Genomic DNA, 20887 nt, shown 5'->3' with positions numbered 1-20887 from the left:
TTTTGTGTTGTCCTTGGTGTAAGTAAGCCTAGGGACCGATGACCTCAGCAGTTTGGTCCCATAGGAACTTACCACAAATTTCCAATTTTCACTTGCCATCGTGGCTGTCAGTCCAAATCGCTGAAAAACAACATTGTGAGACGTAGCGTCTGCAGTCCGTCAGCATATAAAGTCACGTTTACTGTAGAAGGGGTTGCCTAGTGGGAGGCGCCAGCAACTAGAACTTCGACGCTCTGCAGCATCGTTGGATGATGTTCCCGTACACGGGTTCCTATCCTCTATTTGTTCCTCAAGACACCCTCTATAATAAACCGAAGTTTGTTGCCACATGTCTGGGACACTCTGTATACATATAAAATCGAAAACAAAAACAAAAAATGGTTTCAGAACATTGTCTCTGAAGACAACATGGTGAGTAGATGTATTGAGCTCCACGATGCATTTAAATACAAAGATATACGTCCATACTAACGTGGACACATACCAGTTACTATCACATGTGGCGATAATTTCTGCATTTTGACGCACTGTGTAGCTTCGTATGTCTACTCACTGTGTTGTTTTCGGAGATAACAATCTGCAAGCATTCTGATGATCATGCTTAGTCATATTGTAGTGCTTGAAAACAACGCACTGGACTGAAATTAGCCATTCGTGTTGATGCAGAAAACTCAAATTCTGCAGAGAAAGTAACAACGTGAGTGGATTCGATGTCGTGAACCTTCAGTAAATGCACGCCAACAGCACACACGATTTATAGGCATGAGGGTTGTATAAACCATGAGAGTCATCGATGAACAAAAATCTAAATTGTGTGCTATTACATTAACTCCATCTTTCCAGCCTAAACACTTCGGTGGAAAGCATGAGATGTTTCAGAGGGCTCCAATTGTTCCGTGGAAACTAATAGCGCCCCTAGTAAGTAGAGACTCGCGATGAACGATTGGAAAATGTAGTTAACACACATCTTGCAAACCTTCATTACACTGTCGCAAACCGTACAGGCTTATTTCGCAACGGATAATTTCCGTCGACTGTTATTAAGGACTGTGCGCCCCGCGCGGCTGTGTGCGTAAAGGGTGGTTTAAGCCGGGCACAGGGCTAATTCCGCCATTACCTGCTACGTGCAAATCGTTCCCGCGCCCAGCCGCGGACAAAATTAAAAAGAGGTGCGTTCTCGGAGCTCTGCAGGTGTCGGCTAGTGAACGCTGGAGCCACCGGGGCAAAACAAACAGTGAGGCGTAGCATCTCGGTATGCCATTAGCGACACGTGCAATTTAGAGAAAGCTCACTCATTACTCGTCCGACAGTGCTGTCATTACGAAAATGGTCACTTTGGTACACTGGCAGAAGGATTTATAGGTTGAGTGCTAAGAGCTCGCTATTCCAGCAGACATGAAAGTGCCAAGATGTTTGTCGCTCAAGCAACTCTGCGAGTCTTTATGCAGACCCAAAGGAATAGGCCTTTTCCGAGTTTATCAGTGAAACTTATAATGTCTAGAAAACATTTTGAAGATAATGCTGACGAGTAGAACACGGCAAGTGCCATAACTCGATTTCAGAGATACTTCGCCCAGTGGAAGTAGGGACTCCTGTCTCTGCTTATCCGTAGATGGTTGGCTCTGAGCAGTATGGGACTTAACATCTGTGGTCATCAGTCCCCTAGAACTTAGAACTACTTAAACCTAACTAACCTAAGGACATCACAGAGCCGCGCGGGATTAGCCGAGCGGTTTAAGGCGCTGCAGTCATGGACTGTGCGGCTGGTCCCGGCGGAGGTTCGAGTCCTCCCTCGGGCATGGATGTGTGTTTTTGTCCTTAGGATAATTTAGGTTAAGTAGTGTGTAAGCTTAGGGGCTGATGACCTTAGCAGTTAAGCCCCAAAAGATTTCACACACATCTGAACATTTTTTTGACATCACAGACATCCATGCCCGAGGCAGGATTCGAACCTGCGACCGCAGCGGTCCCACGATTCCAGACTGAAGCGCCTAGAACCGCAAGGCCACAACGGTCGGCTTTATCCGTAGATATTCGACAGTTACTGAGAAAACGACGGTCAATGTATTCGAGCTATCTTATGTGCCTTTCAGCGAATAAATAGTTCAACCGAAGCGATGGTACAGTTGCTGGAGTTGTGACTTTACACTCCTGCTACCTGTGTTTTTTAACCCGATTTTTTTTTTACAATCGTATTGACCAACTAGGATCACGTTAACAACTTCAGTTCCTCTTCTTCCTTTGTTGTTGTTTCCTATTTTTCCAGTATTCCCTCATTTTCTCCCCATGAAGTGTCTTCCTTTCTTCTGTCCATCTTGTTCCCGATTTCTTATTTCTTCTGCTTTGAAAACCTTCCAAATTTTGTATTTTGTTTTTAAAACCGTTTCTTTCTGCTATTTCTGATTCTTTGACGTTGTTTCTTTCAAGATCTTTTCTTACTTCTCTAATCCATGCTATTGTCGATTTCTTCTTCCGGAAATATAGGAGTATTTGTTTTGTTAGCCTATTTCCGTCCATTCAGTAGAGATGTCCAAAAAAGGTTAATCTTCGTTTGGCCATTATTTCAGATACTTTCTCTATATTTTTGTAGATCACCTCATTACTTCTTATTTTCCAACGATCTGCAGTTTTCATTGCACCCATTATTTTTCTAATAATCCTTCTTTCCACTACCTCTAGTTTGTCCATCTTATAGTTCATCGTTAGGCATTCAGATCCATATAAACATTGTGGTCGTACTACTGTGGTGTAGTGTTTTAGTTTTGTTTTTATAGATATACATTTCTTGTTGTTATTAATATATTTTGGTCAAATCATATGCTCTTTCCGTTTTGTTAATTCTTACATCTATTGCACATTTTTCTAGTCCATTCTGTTGTATAGTTTCTCCAAGATATTTAAATTTATTTACTCGCTCTATTTTACCTATTTGTGTTTATATGTATTTTGGTGCATTTTTTATATTTGTCATGAGTTTTGTTTTTTTCAGCTGAAATTTTGAGACCAGTTCTGTTTGCTAATTTTTCCAGAATGTTTATTTGAGTAACCCGATTATAACTTTTATTTTTGTTTTTCATTTATCTCTTCAAGTCGGTAGAACATTGTTCCACGAATGTTTTCCATTTTATACTCGAATAACGTTGTCCTTATTTGTCCGGTAATTGTTTGACTGGCAAATGAATTAAACAAAAAACAAAGTAAATGAATGGAGAAATTATTTGAAATTGTTTTGGTGAAATTCCTGTAGTGTCTTGATTCACAGTCCATTCCAAGCGCTAGTTGTCGGGAAAGTGATCCGTTATGCGTGGTTTGCCGCGAAATTAGTGCCAACGTGTGAAATCATCATCAAAGTTTCTTTCCCGAGTGAGATTCATACGACAAATGGCCCTATGGCAAACCCGCCTTCAAGCGATGCTCGTGGTATTCGGCACGTCGGTTTCGAATGTTTCTGCCATCGGTATCATCCAAAGGAATCCACCAAATCTTCCTGAAGAATAAAATATAAGAGTAAAGAACTGATGAACGAATAAAATATAAGAATATGTGAATTTCAAAAGATTGTAAGCTCTGAAAATACAATACACACATATATTATACATGTAAGACGCTTATTGTGAAACCCAGTTGTAATTTTACAATTAATATACCGTCCCTGCATCCCCTAACTTGATAAGAAACATTCATGTAGTGACGTCGTATGGACATTGGAAGATAAATGAAAAAATAAAATAAAATAAAAATAATCGGATGTCGAAGACGGGATGCAAAACTGAGAGGGCGCAGCGCTAGCCACTATGTCAACAATTGCGAGTGAGCTTCGCCAAAAGGCATCTAAATTATGTCGAAAAATATTGACGGGCGCTTTCTCACAAGTGGTCTAGTATCTACGGATAAGCCGACACATGTTCGCTTATTTTGACCCCTCCTCCACTGAACGATGTTACAGGGATATCGGGTTATGGCACTTGCCGTGTTCTTAGCGTTAGTCATATATTTGTCAGTGAAAGAGTTATTAATCTACAAACCGAACCATAGATCAGGCCGTCGTGAGAAATAACGTGATCACGTAACTAGGTACAGCCAAGCCCCAGTTGGCCATTTTGGGAAGGCTCAAATGGCAATCAGTCGCCTAGAACTTAGAACTAGTTAAACCTAACTAACCTAAGGACATCACACACATCCGTGCCCGAGGCAGGATTCGAACCTGCGACCGTAGCGTTCTGGGAAGGGTCGCCTTCCACGTGTCGCAGAACGGCTCCACCCTCGGTTTAAGTCACTTGTTTGATCACAGACATTCAGTCATGTGTCACCTCTTTCTGCTAGAAAGAGCTACCACCGCCAAATCGAGAAAGTAGATGTCTGTCTTACGATAAGCGAAGGGGTTTGCCCAATGAAAACGCTAGAAGCAGAAGTCGGTTCTATTCCGCCACGCTTTGCGAGACAAAGCTATTCTTTGTTCGTCGTCCGGTACAGCGTCCTATAGCAACCAGTGTTGCAGGCATATTGTCTAGAGTGAATAAGAGAGCATATGTCCAGCAAACATCGGTATCATGGCAGTATCGTAGCCAACCGCAAGCATTGCAACCGCTTCCGCTTTCGTGTAGTTGGAAACTGTGCTAGAAGTCAGTTTTCTACAGTCGTGCCTTTTAACGTCCCATTGTAATTGGTTCCCGCCTAGTTCCCTTTTCTCTCTCTCTCTCTCTGTCTCTCTCTCTCTGTTTTTTTTTTTTTATTTTTTTTTTTTTTAGTCTCTCTCCTTCTGTCTTGGTTGGCAGCAGGCATGGTCAGCCTGTGAGTGGACCCCTTTCTCCTGGATTACATGTTATCTATAGTCATTCATATCGAAAACTAATCCACGTGGGCTTTTCTTCACCGGTAAAGGAACTGAAAAGTATCCTGTGTAAATAAACCAAGCTTGTTACTTTTTAGAACTGCTTGCCATTTCAGTACAGTGCCAATGTACCGTATTCTCTGAAAATTATCTCAAAAATTTTGGTAATATACATCATCCGATCAAAGGTATCTGGTCACCTGTCATTGGACATTAATTCAGGTTGTGTCGACCCTTCGCCTTTGTGACTGTTTGTATAGTGCTGTGGACACTTTAAATGAGGTATTCGAATGTCTGGAGGAATGGTAGCCCATTCTTCTGAAATAGTCGAAATCAGAGAAGGCAGTGCTGTTGGACACAGGGATTTCGAGTGAAGTAAGCGTTCTAACTCATCCCAAAGGCGTTCCATTAGGTTCGTGTTGGGATTATGGGAAACGGCTCTGAGCACTATGGGACTTAACATCTTTGGTCATCAGTCCCCTAGAACTTAGATCTACTTAAACGTAACTAACCTAAGGACATCACACAACACCCAGTCATCACGAGCCAGAGAAAATCCCTGACCCCGCCGGGAATCGAACCCGGGCGTGGGAAGCGAGAACGCGATTATGGGAAGGCCAGTCCATTTCAGGAATGTTATTGTCCACAAACCATTGCCTCGCAAATGCTGATTTATGACAGAATGCATTGTCATACCGATACAAGACTATCGTCGTTCATGAACTTCTCCACTGTACGTAGTACACAGTCCTGTAAAATGATTACATATCCTTCTTCAGTCAGTGTTTCCTTAAGCGCAATAAGAGAACCACTTCCTAACCTGAAAAACACTACCATAAGGTAATGTCACCTTCTCCCTACTTCACTGCTGGTACTACAAACGATGGAAGGTAATGTTTTAAAGGCATTTACTAGGCCGAGACCCATCGGACGGTCGCAGGCTATAGCGTGATTCAGCACTCCAAGTCGCTCGTTTCCAGTCGTCCACTATGAAGTGGCATCGCTCTTTACCCCACCTCAACCATTGCTTAGCACTGCCTACAGAAATGTGTGTCGCATGAGCAGCAGTTCGAACGTTGTTTCCCATTCCTTTTTAAGTCCCCATGTAGAGTCACTATACCACCTGGGCTGCTGGTAACACTTTGGATCGCAATAGTGATTCTCCACGCTGATTTTATGCGGTTTTTACAACCACCCTCCGAAATCCTGAATGGTCCCTGTCCGTCATTACAGAGGCCTACCTGATTTTGGTTTAGCTCTGGCTGTTTTTTCGCTTTTATGCTTGACAATCACATCGCCCACACTTCGGTAGCTTTACGAGGTGCGGCTAGAAAAAAACCGGACTGATGCTGGAAAAAAACATTTATTTACAATTATTTACAATTTCATGTTATCTCCTTCAATGTACTCTCCTCCTCGGTCTCTACACCGCTCCATACGAATTTTCCACTGTTCATAGCAATGCTGCAGATCATTTTCGGTAATTCCATACATTACTTCCGTCGCTTTTTCTTTTACTGCTTCAACAGTCTCAAATCTAGTTCCTTTCAAAGCTGACTTGACTTTAGGGAAAAGAAAAAAGTCACAGGGGGCCAAATCAGGTGAGTAGGGTGGATGATCTAAGACGGGAATGTTGTGTTTTGCCAAAAACGTCTTCACTGACAACGCACTGTGAGCTGGGGCATTGTCTTGGTGAAGGATCCATGACTTTTTTCTCCACAAATCGTTCCGTTTTCTCCGTACTCGCTCACGTAGGGTAGCCAGGACGCTAATGTAGTAATGCTGATTCACTGTTTGTCCCTCTGGTACCCAATCAATGTGCACAATCCCTTTGATGTCAAAAAAAACCAATCATCATTGCCTTGAATTTCGATTTTGACATTCGTGCTTTTTTTTGTCGTGGAGAACCAGGAGTTTTCCAATGCATCGATTGGCGTTTAGTTTCGGGATCGTAAGTAAAAAACCACGATTCATCGCAAGTAATAACATTTTGTAAGAAGGTGGGATCACTTTAAATGTTTTCCAGGATGTCAGAACAAATCATTCTTCGGCGTTCCTTCTGTTCAATTGTGAGACACTTTGGAACCATTTTTGAACACACTTTGTTCATGTTGAAACTTTCATGAAGAATCTGCCTAACACTTTCCTTGTCAACTCCTGTTAACTCAGACACTGCTCTGATTGTTAAACGGCGATCTTGTCGAACAAGTTTACCGATTTTTTCAATGTTTGCATCAGTTTTTGCTGACAATGGTCTGCCAGTGCGAGTGTCATCACTGGTGTCTTCGCGGCCATCTTTAAATCGTTTAAACCACTCAAACACTTGTGTTCGCGATAAACAATCATCGCCGTACACTTGTTGTAACATTACAAACGTTTCACTTGCAGATTTTCCTAGTTTGAAGCAAAATTTGATGTTAACACGCTGTTCTTTCTGTACACTCAACATTTTCCGACGCACAGACAAAACGTCAACTACTTAAAACAGACGCCACGAGCAGACTGAGTGCAGGAGGCAGATGAAACTCGAGCAGTAGGCGGAGCGAGAGTCACGTGACAGGCCACGCGACTTTCAGCCTTATTGCATTCGTTTTATTGTTTCACCAGTACTAGTCCGGTTTTTTTCTAGCCACACCTCGTATGAGAGCTGAAATGTCCTGTGGTGCTGTTCTCTCTCTCGGCTCGATGGGGATGGGTATCTCAGTCGAGATGACGGGGAACGGCGTCCGTCGATCACGACGATGCCAATCTGTAACTATTAAAAAAAACTCCTACCGTGGTTTGGATACTTTCAGATACTGTATCTCGAAAATGATATCACTGTCTCGATGGAGCAGGACGCCGAAGTGTGTGCGCCGCCCTTGCTTGTAATGAAAGCAATTGTGTTCGTTGTCTGTCGATCTTCTTCACTTATAAATGTAGCGACTGCACCACTCGATAACACGATGACTCCACTGGCCTGAAATAACCAAAAGTCCGTTGCACGTTCGCGACAGACCCTTCGGTTTACGCGAACTTGCTGACTATAGTTCTTATGCCCGGTTTGAGAATTGTTAATCAAACGTTGAAAAATAGTGTATTGAATCATCATTCCATCACCTAAGCCGAGGCCACATTATGAACTGTGCGAGGATATTAAGTTGTAAGTTATTATTCCGTCATCAACGCGTCGCTACATCGCGTATTCAACAATTGCACGACGTAACTCCAGAGATAACACACCCCTGAGCAATGTTCAGAATGTGTCGTATTTTTAGTGTAAAGTTATTACTGTTCACAGTTGAATTGTCACCAAATCACTTATCACTTTTATGTTACCAGAATAATCAGTTAATTTCACGAATACACTTCAAATGTCCCTTGAATGATGTAGGCGACATGCAGAATTAAAGTTAAATTAAGGTTTATCGTTCTTCGTAATTATTGTCTGTTCCTATGCTGAGCGCACACACCGGTATGTCATTCAAGGAATTGCATATGTTAACATCAGTAATTCTGACCTTGACGTTAACTTCTGACAACACGGCGAATTTGAAATTTCTTCGTGATTGCCTTTATTTGTAGCCTACTCAAGTCTAATAATCGAGATTATGTCGGCGATCAGTCTCTTTCTGTATCCTTTGATATTCGTGACTATTAAGTATCACGAAGGCTAAGTCCCATCACAAATCAGTTATAACACAATTCACTTTTCTGTCTCATACATCAAAATCCTGTTATTTGTCTAACGGTAAAGATGATCCTACTTTAGACCGACCTCTGACTAATATTTACAGTTAATATCGTAAAACTTTCAACTTCAAATCAGTTTAAAACAATCTAGCAGCGCTTAACATGCGTACTACTGTTGCAGAATACAAGCTAGAAGTGAACATCTCCTTTGCCGAGTTACACTGTGGTCACAGCGAACTTACAGCTCTATGCGGCTACAACTCTCTTCTAGGATAAATGTTATCTTTGGTCAATTTATGGTCTGGGCTTTAACCTTCGTAAATAATAATTTTTGAATTTTTCTTTAATGTTTCTGTTTTGTATCACATGGTATTCTTTCATTCAATCCTTTCTTTATGAAAATCATTAGTATTTATACAAAATCCCTGTTAATCAAACTGACGAGAGTGTAAATTTTGTTGTCAGTAGCTGCCGCCACTGTCAGGATGACTAATTTTGCTTTTTCTTTTACAACAAAAAGGGTGGTCATTATGGGTTCTATATATGGGGTGTTACAGTTCATGATGGATTTGTCCCTCAAGTGACATCCCATGACTAGTCCTAGTCGATCACTGAGTACTCCTGATCAACCCATTCTGCTCGTACTGTTTCTCTACTGACAACACAACACTCCCCGCCGCCTTTTATACTGGCGGGTCCGCTTCTAGTGACATCTAGCGGTCAATCGCGAGTCATATAGCGGTGTCTGGATACTTTTGATTTGATAGTGTATGTGAAAAATATTTATTTATTTATTTATTTAACCTGATTAGATTAGGGCCATCAGGCCCTCTCTTACATCGGACCAGTGTTCCACACATGCAGCATTTCACACATCAGAGTTACACCATGACCATAGTTTAAATGAGAAAATTAGCTTACTCTAGTGACAATATGAATAAAGAGTAGTGACTAAGACCTAATAAAGTAAATGCGGCAGTATTTTTACAACAGGTGCTATACGTACAGATTATGATAAAAGTAATAATAATAACAGTAAAAAAATCAAATAATAATGACAAACATGACTAAGACCTAATAAAGTAAATGCTGGCAGTAATTTTACAACAGGTGCTATACATACAGGTTATGATAAAAGCAATAATAATAACAGTAAAAAAAATCAAATAATAATGACAAACATGAGGAAGATTGGCAATAGTAATGAAGGTTTGTGCAGATGTACATTAATATCTTGGTGTGTAAAGTAGATGTTTACTAGTATAGCGAGTTTTGGGGAAGGGAGATTTAAGGAGGGGGAAAGAGGAAAGTAATGAGGTGAAGTGCATTCATGTACAGAGGAAGGCATTACTGTTGCTTAAGTGGATACGTCATGAACTGTTTTTTGAAGCCGGACATGTTTTTAAGTTCTCTAACATAACGAGGGAGGCTATTCCAGAGTCGAGTTCCCGCTACTGTAAAGGACTTGGAGAAGGTGACTGAGCGATGCAGTGGAACGGAGAGGATTTTATTATAATGGGAACGAGTGTTTCTGTCATGTTGTTCCGACATGAGCGTTAGGGACGAGATATGAGGGACAGTGTACACTTATAAGGCAGTAGATGAGACAGAGTGTATGGAAATCTCTGCGTTTGTCTGCACGCAACCAGGACAGTTTTGCATATGCTGGTGAAATGTGATCAAAAAGTCGAACGTCACAGATATATCGGACGCAGGCGTTCATGACCAGTTCTAGACGTCGGGAATTTTCCTGAGAGAGACCTTGTAGGATAATATCGCTGTAGTCAATGATTGGGAGTATAAGCGTTTGTACTAATTTCTTTTTCAGAGCGAAAGGGAAGAGTTTTTTATATTTTTGTAGGACATGAAGGGATGCTGATGCTTTTTTGCACACTGCAGTTACGTGCTCTGTCCAATTTAGATTTTCATCTATTATTACTCCCAAACCCTTTGCTGAGGGGGAGAAGTTAATATTTGTTCCATTTAGGATAAGAGGTGGTACGGATTCCCGATGTTTTGGGCTAATGAGCTTAGAGTGACCAACAAGTACCGCTTGGGTTTTGGCTGGGTTTAGTTTTAGACCTATGTACTTTGCCCATTTTGACAGTGCAATAAACGCTATTAGTAAACTATTGTTGGGGAGGGGGCGGGGGGGGGGGGGGGCGAGGCACTACGCCCACGAGCACCCCAGTGCAATCTTAGTTCTGTGCCTGGGATGATTGTTAGTTTTCTAAACTTACTTCGGGCGTGAGCAATAGCGAATGAACAATCGTCCTGGTCGTTGCTTTAACGGCAGAGAAAGCTATGCGTCCCGGTGACAGCGCGAAGTCTTGCAGTATGTCTGGGTCTGAAGCTGTCTCCTCGGAGAAAATAGCGGGCTATAAATCATCGCTTACTGCTTATGAGGTGTTTTACATGCCAAAAGGGAGGCTACGCACGACAAGCGAAGAGCTCTAGGCGAACACGCTCCGTCGTGACGTAAATCACTGGTTTCGTAAGGATTCGAGCCGCATAGCGTCTCCAGCAGGGCCAAATGAATGCAGCCGGTGGTAGCGGAGCTGCAGAGCGGGAAACGTATTCCCGTGCAAGGCATCGCCCTCTCATATTCGCTGCTGGAGGCCTCCCTCTGGAATTATTTTCTTTTCGCCGCCTTCTATAAGTACGCCAGACAAAAATGTCGTAGATCGTTTTGGTATTTGCAGTCACGTATTATTTATATAGCAACCATTTATTAGAAATTTCACAGCTTCATTTTCGAAACGAATGAAATGAATAGATGCTCTGTTGTGACAGGAGGTAATATTCGTCAAGAGTTTTAACACTGATACGTGACGGAGGAATATTTGTTCGTGGCGTTTGTTATGGAAATGAGGCAGAATAGGCTTCTTTAAAGAAACTATTACAGCATTCTTGTTGAGTGATGAACAGAACTCACGCACAACCTAACGCTGCATGCCCAAGCATGGATTTCAGTCTTCTTTAAAATCGCCCTCAGTAAGATCGTGCCTCTTAGTTCGATAGTTCTCATGACAGATGGTGTCTGCATCGTTCATGGCAGAACTGATGATACGTGCCAATTAATGAATCAATACGTTGGAACGGATTTATTTTCAAGGCGCACATATGGCATTAGAGAAGATGTCTGTCGAAATAGTGTAGTGGTTTAAAATAGACACAGTCGGTCGACTGCACTACTTCTTCAATGTGAAATGTCCCCTTAGGAAAATTATGATTGACTGTGCTAGTAAACTTCTACGTTATTTGATACAAAGACAGCTGAGTAAAACTGAACAGACTCAGACATTTCTCTCTTTGCTTATTCTGATCATCACTAAACTGACACACAATATTTTTAGCGCAACGCAACAGAATGGCCCTGACTAACAATAACCTATACCTTTCACAAATCACTTACCTCACAAAAATCTTCGTTACTCAAACTACTGCAATACAGCGAGCGCCAATACTGGTCAGCTAAATAAAAGATTCAAACTACTGAAGGCACTAACTACGGATAGGCATAGTTAGCAAATAAAAGATTTTGATAGAGAACAAACAATGTATTTACCTTAATAGTGTTCAAAAGTCATCATATACATATCTATCAATTCATGACATCCATCTTTACAAATTTCCTTTTTCTGACGAACACACGTCCAGATCGTCCGCTTATAGCAACCTCTTAAAACTCTGATATCTCTCTCTCCATATCCACCACTGCTGGCGCCTCATCTCCAACTGCCCAACGCTACGGGCTGTTCACATCCAACTGCCCAACACTGCACTAGTGAATATTTCAACACTGAGTCCAACCAGCGCAGTTAGTGATTTTCATACAGGGCGCTACGTGGCGTTACCAACATAAAAACCTAAACAGCCTACTTACAGGTTCTTGAGGAAGAATTTCTACCCACACATTGAGACATCATTGAAAGTGTCTCCAGCAGAGCTCAAGCCGTCATAAAGGCAAAGGGCGGAATCACTCCAAAGTAGTGTCCACTTAACACGTGTCTGGATATGTTTAACGAGTTAATATACCACTTAGCCAGTGGCTGTGTTAACAACAATACTACGAGGCTTACTGAAATGTACGCATTGACTAAAACAAACTTTATAGCGAAGACGTTTTACCTGAATAGGCAACGACTATGAAGTTTTAGAGATTTAAGTTGGATAATATTAGTCTGCTGCCATACTTCGACATGGTCTCGGAGAATTGTTCTGAACAGTGTCAGTTTCGGTCATTAAAAAGATTAAATATAGTTTCAAAACACTATCGTTTTTTTGTAGGTATTGGACTGTTACTTATAGTCACTGTTAGATGAAAAGTGTATCTGATAAGACCTGTGCTATCACGCCTTGCACTATTGTGAATCGTATTTTCAGAAAAGAAACCGTTTTCTAATACTGCCAATAAACAAAATAAAATAAGGCAGTTTGTTGAGCAGTGATTTTTTTTCAGCACTTCACATTCTTGCAGTGTGCAGACAGAGTAGGTTGGTTCAAATGGCTCTAAGCACTATGGGACTTAACTTCTGAGGTCATCAGTCCCCTAGAACTTAGAAGTACTTAAACCTAACTAACCTAAGGACATCACACACATCCACGCCCGAGGCAGGATTCGAACCTGCGACCGTAGCGGTCGCGCGGTTCCAGACTGTAGTGCCTAGAACCGCTCGGCCACCTAGGCAGCCGACAGAGTAGGACCGAGTTACCCGTTGTCTAGTGTTCGGAAAAATGGACGGATTTATACCACCATATGTTCTTGATTTTATTCTCTGCTCACTAGACTTTCTTTCCATTCAATAGGGCCGGCCGGCGTGACCGAGCGGTTCTAGGTGCTTCAATCCGGAACCGCGCGACTGCTACGGTCGCAGGTTCGAATCCTGCCTCGGGCATGGATGTGTGTGACGTCCTTAGGTTTAAGTAATTGTAAGTTCTAGGGGACTGATGACCTCAGATGTTAAGTCTCATAGTGCTCAGAGCCATTTGAACCATTTATAATGTTCGGTAGCATGTTGCCCTACATGACAGTTTCATGTTTTGCCCCACGTAAGTAATTTTACACTCTTATTTTTACTTGTGGTCTGATGTATAAACTTTGTCTATGTCATTTGTTGAGGGGGGGGGGGGTCTGATTGCTTCCAGATCACTGATGCTGACGAAATGTCGAATTTGCACTCGATACATACATACAAACAATAAAAATTTTTGGCCGAAACTGAACACTGTCTCTTTTTGTAGTGAGATACTGAACGAAAAGTTCGCTCAAAATCACGAAAAAAAAAATTCCTGCAACAGGCGCAAATTTCAGATGTGATCGATGCAGGCCGGTAAGAAGCCTTAAGCAGAATAGAAACGATGATGAAATGATTAGAGAGCCGCGTGGGATTAGCCTTGCGTTCTAAGGCGCTGCAGTCATGGACTGTGCGGCTGGTCGCGGCGGAGGTTCGAGTCCTCCCTCGAGCATGGGTGTGTGTGTTTGTCCTTAGGATAATTTAGGTTAAGTAGTGTGTAAGCTTAGGGACTGATGACCTTAGCAGTTAAGTCCCATAAGATTTCACACACATTTGAACATTTTTTTTGATGAGAGAGGAATTTCAAATCAGGACGGAAACAGAACGTTGCAGGAAAGCAATGTCTTTTTTGAAGGAACCATCCTCGCATTCTCCTGAAGTAATTTTGGGGGAAATTAACGAAGTTTTAAATAATAGCCTAGCGTGTGTTTGAATCCTGCGCCTCGCCGGTATCTTCCCAGTGTCTTTGTACTACGACGCTGGGTCACAAAAGAGGGACAGGCGCAAGCCAACTGCAGCGCAGCAGGAACTGCTCTCCAGAGTGCACACCTGTTGAGGCGGCGTGTTTCGCAACAGACGCAAACCGCCTGAGCGGGGCAGAGGCGTCGCCGCTGGCCCCAGACACCTGCCACCGCAGCACCTGCGATTCGTTACAGCGACCGCAGCACCTCGATCACATGTCCTGATTAACTGTACCGCTGTCCAAGGTTAATGAGCAACGCTCCTGCCACCGAACTGGTCTTACGCCTCTCACACGTTTAAGTTCGAGCGGACGGCCATACCAGTGAACGAAAGTTTGTTCCTTGAGGTCAATCACCGACAGTTGGCAGTCATAAACTCTTTAATTTCTCGGTCCTTCAACGAACAGGCTTAAGGGTGTCTAGCCGGCGTACAAGTGTACTATTTCTAGGGTATAATACACTGAAGAGCCAAAGAAACTGGTGCACTTGCCTAATATCGTGTGGGGCCCCCGCGAGCATGCAGGAGTGCCGCAACACGATGTGGCATGGACTCGACTAATGTCTGAAATAGAACTGGAGGGAACTGACACCGTGATCCTTCAGGTTGTCCATAAATCCGCAAGAGTACGAGGGGGTGGGGATCTGAACAGCACGGTGCAAGGCATCCCAGATATGCTCAATAATGTTCATGTCTGGGGAGTTTGGTGACCATCGGAAGTGTTTACATTCCAAAGAGTGTTCCTGGAACCATTCTGTAGCAATTCGGGATGTGTAGAGTGTCGCATTGTTCTGCTGGAATTGCCCTAGTCCTTCGGAATGGACAATGTGCATGAATGGATGCAGAAGATCAGACAGGACCTTTACGTACCTGTCAGAGTGGTATCTAGACGTATCAGGGGTTCTATATCACTCCAACTGAGCACACCTGTCACCATTACAGAGCCTTCACGAGCTTGAATATGATGATGATAATGTTGTTGTTTGGTTTGTGGGGCGCTGAACTGCGCGGTTGTCAGCGCCCGTACAAATTGCCAAGCTTTGCTCAGTCCAATCTCGCCACTTTCATGAATGATGATCAAATGATGAGGACAACACAAACACCCAGTCATCTCGAGGCAGGTGAAAATCCCTGACCCCGCTGGGAACCGAACCCGGAACCCCGTGCTCGGGAAGCGAGAAAGCGACCGCGAGACCACGAGCTGCGGACGACCAGCTTGAACAGTCCCCTGCTGACATGCAGGGTCCATGGATTCATGAGCTTATCTCCATACCCGTACACGTCCATCCTCTCGATACAGTTTGAAACGAGACTCGTCTGACCAGGCAACATGTTTCCAGGCATCGACAGTCCAATTTCGGTGTTGAAGTGCCCAGGCGAGGCGTAAAGCTTTGTGTCGTGCAGTCATCAAGGGTAAACGAGTGGGCCTTCTGCTCCGAAAGCCCATATCGATTTTGTTGAATGATTCGCACGCTGATACTTGTTTATGGCCCAGCATTGAAATCTGCAGCAACTTGCGCAGGGATTGCACTTCTGTCACGATGAACGATTCTGTTAAGGCGCCGTTGGTCCCAGCAATTGGTGCAGCAATTTGCGGAACATTGCACTCTTGTCACTTTGAACGATTCTGTTAAGTCATCGTTAGTCCCGTTATTGCAGGATATTTTTCCCGTCCTCCGATGTCGGAGAGTTGATGTTTTACTGGATTTCTGATATTCACGGGACACTCCGGAAATGGTCATACGGGAAAATCCCCAATTCACCGCTACCTTGGATATGGTGTGCCCCATCGCTCGTGCACCGACTATTACAGCACGTTCAAACTCACTTAAATCTTGATAACCTGCCTTAGTAACAGCAGTAACAGATCTAATAACTGCGCCAGACACTTGTTTTGTTAATTCGGCGTTTCCAACCCAGCTCCATATTCTGCCTGTTTACATATCTCTGTATTTGAATTCGCATGCCTACGCCAGTTTATTTGGCGCTTCTGTGTATTATAATAACAATAGTAATAATAATTATCTTCCTCTACAATCGCGCGCTACAATACAGCATACAGTGCGTGGGAAAGGGGAGCTGGCGTACAGGTTGTCATTTATCTCCCTTCTGTTTCTGATACGCTTTCGTGTACTCCAAAATTTCCTACTTTTAATCCTGGTCATTAATAGCTCTGTAAAAATAACGACTAAATTTCGTGCCATACGTATTCATGCTAGTTACAAAGTACTCGTAACTCTTTGATATCGATAGCTGACGCCATCACTGAAGTAGTCAACCCGCTTATCGGCTCAGGGAAGGTTATCGATGAAGGCCTTCAGCTTGGAATCATTCACTTTTCCACAGGGTGGTTTCACTTCATGGGAACACGCTCAGGAATGGATGACAGAGGATAAGGAGCAGAAAAGGTCATACAGACGTATGGCCGGGGAAGTGTTCCGAGGGATGTACACAAACTTGAAGGTGGGATAAAAAATAGTTGACAGTGTAGGTTTCAGTGAATGGAAGCACATGTGAGAGACCAGGCAAGTGAGAATATTCTGTATGTCCTCCTTAGTGGCATGATGACACTATTTATCAACACCGGTTCAGTCTCAGCGTGGTCGGGCTTTATTGGCGACTGCTTCGTGTGATCCGTCATCCTTCGACAACGCCTCACAGGCTTAGCACATCTACACTATCTGCGGGAGCCCTTCCTCCTGTACTGGGAAATAAGTCTTTGGCGATCCAGAGGGTAAGGTGGCTACTACATGATGGTGCTCCAGCATTTCCGCGCGGAAGCATCTACCCCGAGGTCAGGGATCGTTTTCTGCAGTTCGTCTCTACTTCAGAAATTCTCCCTGTATACGCAGATTTATGTGGTGTTTCCGCAATAAATCACTCCGTCTGCAGTCTCCCACAAATTCACAGGTTGTTACTGTTTCCAGTGGCTGGTCGCCAGTGGTGCAACCGAGTCTTTCTGCGTGTTCACGCACAATTCGTTAGATTTATGTATGTGAAGCGTCAAATGACTCTTCCCACACGGCCTCCGATGCTTGTTCGCATCGAAGTTGATAGAAGAAAGAACAGTCCTTTTCAGCTTAAAAGAACTGTGTTTTCCCGTAACGCTTCTGAAAATTGCTTTTGCCTACAAGTCGTAACTTTCACTAAATGTGCGTGGTCTACGAATTTGTGTTTCGGCTCCTCCTATGAATACCACCAGGAATTCCTTTATAGCGCAGCAAATGATAGCGAGTAAACTGATTGTGCAACCTGTTCTGTAACAAACGGAATACACATTCGAAGAAAGTTAGCTGTAATGTCACGAAATTACTATAGCGAAAATGAGATTTGCATAAGTTTGCATGACATATACGCTCTACCATTTAATGACATTCTGCACAGCAAAACTGGAAAATAATGTGCAGAAGCAATATCTGAACCAGTACCGCCTGCGTGTTACCCTAAACTTCACCGCTGCGCTATGCTCACGCGGGCGACACAGGACCAGCGGTAAGGTAAAGGAGGTGCGCGTATAACTTCAACGATTTTCTCCGAAACCAGGACCGCTGCATGGAAAACCCCGCTGCATGGAAAACCACTAGCTACGTACTCAGGACAACATAACTAACACTCGTCAAATTATTATTTATCGTATGGCAGTACATACACATAAGAAAGAAACAGACAAATCACTAATATAACAAACGTTAATAATTGCAAACAAACATTACTAATATAACAAAGTTTAAGGATTACAAACAAACATCAAGTCTATTAATATAGCCTATCGACTCTGGAGTTGCGAGCAGGAAGTCGTCGGGGCTCCCATTATAGGCTCTTCTGGAACACTCTTCAACAATGTGGCTAATGGTCTGACTTTCTCCGCAGTCACACTGAGGGGATAGTATTTTATCCCATTTATACAGAGAGGAAGCACATCTGCCATGACGAGTTCTAATACTATTTAGAGTGGACCACGTTTTGCGTGGTAGGTCAAAACCAGGTGGTTTTTGTGTGATGCAAGGCATGTTATGATTTTGCCACGAGTTCTATTTTTCAGACCATGCGTTTGTGATACTGAAACCTTCTTGTACACAGTTCCTTGCTGTTCTTTTTGGCGGGTTCCTAGATCGAAGCCTATTGGTGTTTGCAGCCTCAATGTCTTTGTGGATTGGCAGGCTTCGATTTCCTATGACGTTTTTGTATTCACGTACAAGGGCGTCAGTACTCGTCAAAATCCGTTATTAACAGATTTGAAGCTCCCCTTGCGATACGCTGCGTAAACTTTCATTTGTAAAACAATTGCTTCTGCCATTCTAATTCGCAGGTCTCGTTGATTATGTAAATGGAGAACATAACGGCCTGCATTTTGACGAATGAGTGCTCACACAAATCCTGCTGAAGTAATGTAATGTAACGACAAAACTCGGAAGCCCAATTAGCGAGAAGCAGGCACTTGCCAAGTTGTGAGGCCGTCCCAGTCGCTGGAAGTTCTTGCACGGCCGGAGAATTTCAGGCAAGTTGCTACAAATCATTCGAAGTATGGAAAGTCGGCAGACGAAACAGCAAAGGACTCGGGAGGGAAAAAAAAAGTAACTGAAAGAGAAAGAGCGGAGCTGGGGCTGCGACGTTCGTGCTGGGCCGCCTTAGGTTTCGGAACACGAGGCGGACGGCGGCGAAAATACGGCGCAGTAAATGTTTTACAAACTGCGTGGCAGTTTGGTCGGCGCAGGCGGCTGCAGCACGCACCGTGCGGGTCCCACACTTCTGCCACTCTCAGCTCCTTCCGTGAATCTTTCAAAACGAAACAGAGCGTGGCGCGGTGGGCAGACACTGTGCAATATATTTAGGGGTGCGGGAGTTTGTTTCGTTGAGAATCAGTCTCTTCATTTGTTGTCAATCAGCGGTATCGATTAATTCATTTTTAGGTTTTCGTAGAGGGGTGTTTGATCGCAGATACTTTTTTGAAGCATCAGTCGTTTAAATAATGCTTGATTTTGTTTCTGTCTCACAGAAAATGAGTAATTCATTCTAATAGTGTGGAATTGTAATGTTCTAAAAAGGTAATGTAATTTAGAAAGTTAGGTTCTGCGGAATTCAAATTAATGTAATAAGCATAAAAAACTTGAAATGTTTATCGATATATAACGTCATTCAGTATACACTGAAGCGCCAAAGAAACTGGCATAGGCATGCGTATTCAAATACGTAAATATGTAAACAGGAAGAATACGGCGCTGTGCGTCATTAACGCCTATATAAGATAACACGTGTCTGGCGCAGTTGTTAGATCGGTTACTACTGCGACAATGGCTGGTTATCAACATTTAAGTTCAAAATGGTTCAAATGGCTCTGAGCACTATGGGACTCAACTGCTGTGGTTATCAGTCCCCTAGAACTTAGAACTACTTAAACCTAACTAACCTAAGGACATCACACACATCCATACCCGAGGCAGGATTCGAACCTGCGACCGTAGCAGTCGCACGGTTCCGGACTGCGCGCCTAGAACCGCGAGACCACCGCGGCCGGCTAACATTTAAGTGAGTTTGAACGTGGTGTTATAGTCGGCGCATGAGTGACGGGACACAGCATCTGCGACGTAGCGATGAAATGGGGATTTTCCCGTACGACCATTTCTTGAGTGTACCGTGAATATCAGGAATTCGGTAAAACATCAAATATCCGACATAGCTGCCACCAGAAGAAGATCCTGCAAGAACGGGACCACTGACGACTGAAGAGAATCATTCAATGTCGCAGAAGTGCAACCCTTCCGCAAATTGCTGCAGATTTCAATGCTGGACGATCACTAAGTAGTGTCAGCGTGCGAACCATTCAACGAAATATCGATATGAGCTTTCGGAGCCGAAGGCCCAATCGTGTACCCTTGACGAATGTACGACACAAAGCTTTACACCTCGCCTGGGCCCGTCAACACCGATGCTGGACTGTTGATGCCTGGAAACTTGTTGCCTGGTCAGACGAGTCTCCTTTCAAATTTTATCGAGCGGATGGACGTGTACTGGTATGAAGACAACATCATGAATCCATGGACCCTGCATGTCAGCAGGGGACTGTTCGAGCTGTTGAAGGCTCTGTAATGGGGACGGGTGTGTTCAGTTGGAGTGATATGGAACCCCTGATATGTCTAGATACGGCTCTGACAGGTGATACGTACTTAAGCATCCTGTCTGATCACCTGAATCCATTTATGTACATTGTGCATTCCGGCGGACTAGGGCAATTACAGCAGGACTATGCGACACCCCACACTTCCAGAATTCCTACAGAATGGTTTCAGGAACACTCTTATGAGTTTAAACACTTCTGGTGGCCATCAAGCTCCCCAGACATGAATATAATTCAGCATATCTGGGATGCCTTGCAACGTGCTGTTCATAAGAGATCTCCACCCTCGTACTCTTACGGGTTTATGGACAGCTCTGTAGGATTCATGGTGTCAATTCACTAGAATTCAGACATTAGTCGAGTCCATGCCATGTCGTGGAAAATTGGAAATTTGTGGTAAGTTCTGTGGTAAGTTCTGCTCAGGTCATCGGTACCTAAGCTTACACATTACTTAACCTAACCCACGCTAAGGACAACACAAACACCCATGCCCGAGGGAGGACTCGAACCTAC

This window comes from Schistocerca nitens, chromosome 5, assembly GCF_023898315.1.
Source record: "Schistocerca nitens isolate TAMUIC-IGC-003100 chromosome 5, iqSchNite1.1, whole genome shotgun sequence".
NCBI classification, from domain to species: Eukaryota; Metazoa; Arthropoda; class Insecta; order Orthoptera; family Acrididae; genus Schistocerca; species Schistocerca nitens.
The sequence above is the reverse complement of the archived record's forward strand: the minus strand, read 5'-3'. Positions refer to the sequence as shown.